The sequence below is a fragment of the Pongo abelii genome, chromosome Y, assembly GCF_028885655.2.
Source record: "Pongo abelii isolate AG06213 chromosome Y, NHGRI_mPonAbe1-v2.0_pri, whole genome shotgun sequence".
Lineage (NCBI taxonomy): Eukaryota > Metazoa > Chordata > Mammalia > Primates > Hominidae > Pongo > Pongo abelii.
The window spans coordinates 43,633,093-43,636,954 of record NC_072009.2 but is presented as its reverse complement, the minus strand read 5'-3'; positions in this window follow the sequence as shown (position 1 = coordinate 43,636,954).

Genomic DNA, 3,862 nt, shown 5'->3' with positions numbered 1-3,862 from the left:
CGCACGGGACAGCCTCCCAAAACAAAGTATCTGCCGGCTCCAAAAGGCAACAGTGGCTCCCTTAAGAAACCCTGGGTCAGCTGAATGACCCTGTTAACTGTGAAAGCAAAGCCCCCAAGAGAGCAGACACTTGCAGGTGGAAGTGTGCACAGTGCATGGTTGAACCTGTTGGGGCGTGGGCAGATCTGATCTGGCTACCCCAGGGAGGAGTGGAGGTACAGCACCAGCCTGCACTGTCATGTAGGGCCAGTAAAGTCCCACAAGGTCTCAATATGCCTGTTTCAACTCACACCATCCCCCATCTGCAGCCAGAGGTCAAGGAGGGAAAGGAATTCTCAGTACTGCTGTGGAGACCTGCTCTGCTGCTGCTTCAGTCTAGTATGCTGGGGGCAGTTCTTTGGATACCTTGGATGTGCTCTGGCGAGATGTGGGCGGAGCGTCTGTCGGGTGCTAGTCAACCAAGTGCATGCGCCATGTATCTTTAGAACAGGAAGACTGTACTTTGTAGGTCTCCAGGAAGCGCAGCATGGGATGTGAGGGCTGTATTCTGGCTGTCTTGCCTCACTACTTTCCATCCCTAGTCTTTGGATCTCAGCCCTCAAGCCGCCTTTGAGCTGTGCCTAGGTCTTGGTCCTTGGCCATGCCTCAGAACCGCCAAGAGAGGAGGCTCGCATGTTTGATAGAAAACCTACTTGGCAGTGTGATAGTGTTCAGCACTTTGTTCCTCACCTGGGACACAGGCAGGGCTTTGAAGGCGGAGATTTCCCCTTATCTTTGACCGGCATCCTGTCCTGCACACTCAACTCCGGCCATGGCGGGGCGAGGGAGTAAGCCTGGGAGGAAGCTGATGATGGGAGGAAGCTGGCGCCTAATGACTCAGGAATACACAACTGCCCCTCGTCAGCGACAGGTAAAAATGAAGTCTTGTTGATGTTCCTTAATACCCCCTTCCCTGCTAGGCCACTCAGGGTGTCCCTAGAGACCAGTGATCTTTTTTCCTTCGTTCAACTTTCCTCTATCCCCCAGATAACCTGTAATCATTTTGTCTTCTAGTTCAACTTGCTCCTCATGTCTGACGTGTTGAGTCAAGATGAGCTGCGAGGAAAGCTACAACAAACGTTGAAGGATCCGGGAATACAGGGCACACTCAAGTATTGGATTGAGGTTTATCTGTTACATAACTTTTAAAAGTGTAAACTGTAACAAGTAGGTCACATTTAAATTCATCCAAAGTTTGGGTTTTAAAACTATCCTGAAATATTACAGTCTCTTTGAATCCATTGAGAAAATTGTTGCGTTCGAATTGACTTTCAGGAGAATGTTCAAATACTTAATTGAACCCACAATAAGATAGGAGAAGAAAGCATTTATTTAATGAACACATTTTAGTAAGATGAGGCCTGTTTTATAAATCTGGCTTACTGGTTGCTAAACTAACAAGTGGGTGTGTAATACATTTGGACGAGGAATATTGACACCCTATAGAAAACACTAGTGTGCTGTTTTAATAGTTTGGGAATGAACACTTTCATCTTTAAACTATATTGATCTGCCTGCCTATTTAACTTGTGCAGGAAGTATCGTAGGTATGCTTTATATTTGGATTAGCAGCTAGGAATAGCATTAGCTCAGTGTGTTTTCATTGCAATATGTATTTCAAAAGCATATTTTACATTTAAACTATGTAGATATATCCTGTGTATACATCCTTTTTAAATTTAAGTTATATGGTGTGAGTATTTCTCTATTTCCTTAAAAGTTTCTTGAAATCCTCATTTTTAGGGGTAACAGATTTATCTTTGGATATTTTTGTGACACAGGAGCAGTCCCTTGTTGAATATTTTGGCTATATTTTCCAACGGTCCATAGAGATGCGAGGAAATGGCAGAATTTTTTCTTATACTTCATATCTCAAGCATAAGCTACTGAAATGGGCTTCTAGGAAGTGAAGTGAAGAGTCTGCAAGTGGGTCTGGCTAATCACCAGGTTCACTTGGAAGCTGAGGAAATAGACATTTTTCTAGAGCACACTGGCCTTCTTGTTTCATGTGGTAAGACTTTTGCAAGGGAAAGTTTCTAACTTCTGGCCATAGATCTAGAAACATTACGGAAATAAAAGGAAGTTTTCTAATGAATATAACACATCTCTGTATACCTCTACTGAGAAAATCCTACTGAAGTTTTTTTTAACTTTTCTTACTTCCCTCCCTCCTTCCTTCTTCCCTTCCTTTCTTCCTCCCATCCTTCTTTTCTTTCTTCCTTCCTTTCTCTTTTCCTCCCTCCCTCCCTTTATTTCTTCCTTCACTCTGCTCTTTCTTATTTTTTTCCTTTCTTTTTTCCTTCCTCCGTTGCAAGACACAAATTCAAAACCAGCTAATTCATGAGTAGGTGCACCCTGAATTGAATGAAGAATTTCAACCTCAGTCCACTTCAGTGCAAGGGAACTCCCTCTTACTAGTAGCCTCTAACTCTTCAGTCACCGATCGCTAACAAAGATGTGGCTGTGAGTCTTCACTTTCTGTTTTCTTTCCAGAAATTGGTTTAGAAAAGGAAAATGTAATGAATTTCCTTTTCTGTTTTGAACTTTTTATTAACAGTTTTTTCTCAGCAGACTGTAACATGCTGCGTTATAGCTAATGGCTTTAAAACTAGTTCTGTTTCTCATTCCTCTTTGAATTTACATCATACCTGCACATAATACATTTGTTATGTAACAAGTGGGTACTAAATTTGAAATTAATTTCTTGGTATCCCATTTAGTATTTTTTAAAATTGTGATCTACAATCTCTAAAGCTTTAAGAGCTAAAACTGGTTTATCTATTTTCCATGTTGTTTAATAAGACTTTCCCAATCTGCTGAATGTTTGCTCTGAGTTTGGCACTGTGATAAACACATGACAGATGTTTTGCATGTTACAGATGAGGAACCAGACTGCGGAGAATTGAATCAAGTAACTTAAGTGATGTAATTCTGAAAAGTCTGTAAAGTTTCCAAATAACAAAGATACTTTCATTTTATTTTTTAGTACATTTATAATTATTTTAACTATATTTCTCCACCATTATTTTTGAACATTCATCCCAGTTTAATATTTTAAAGCTAGATGCAGCAAAGTTTCCCTGTGAATATGTGTGTATGTTGTGGGGAGGAGGGGTGGTGTTTGTTGGCTTTGTTTTTTAGAGCAGTTTTTAGTTCACAGCCAGGTAGATGGAGAAGTACAAAGAGTTAGTATACACCCACTGCGCCTACACGTGCACAGTGTCTCCCACTTTCAACATCTTGTATCAAGTTGGTACATTTTCTACAATTGATAAACCTATCTTGACATGTCATTATTCCCAAAGTCTATCGTTTACATTAAATTCCACTCTTGGTGGTGTGTATATGTCTTTATTTTCTTTATGTTGTCCATAGTTATCTAAACATTTCATATTCCAAATTTTTAAGGACAGAAGAAGCTTGGTATTGTAATTATTTTCTTTGAGATGGACTATCACTCTGTTGCTCAGTCTGGAGTGCAGTGGCATGATCTCAGGCTGTAAAATTTGCCTCCTAGGTTGAAGAAATTCTCCCACCTCAGCTGCTCAAGTGGCTGTGATTACAGGTTTTCACCCAGGCATCTGGCTAATTTTTGTATTTCTAGTAGAGGTGGGCTTTCACCATGTTGGCCAGGTTTGTCTCAAATTCCTGATCTCAAGTGATCCCTTTGCCTCAGAATCCAAAAGTGCAGGGATTACAAATGTGAGCCACAATGCCTGGCCTTAGTAGAGGATTTGAATGAAAATTTTAAATATGTTGAGTTTCTTCATAAGCAACCAAATTTTACTTATCGGCTTTATAAATGTATTTACTTACATACTTA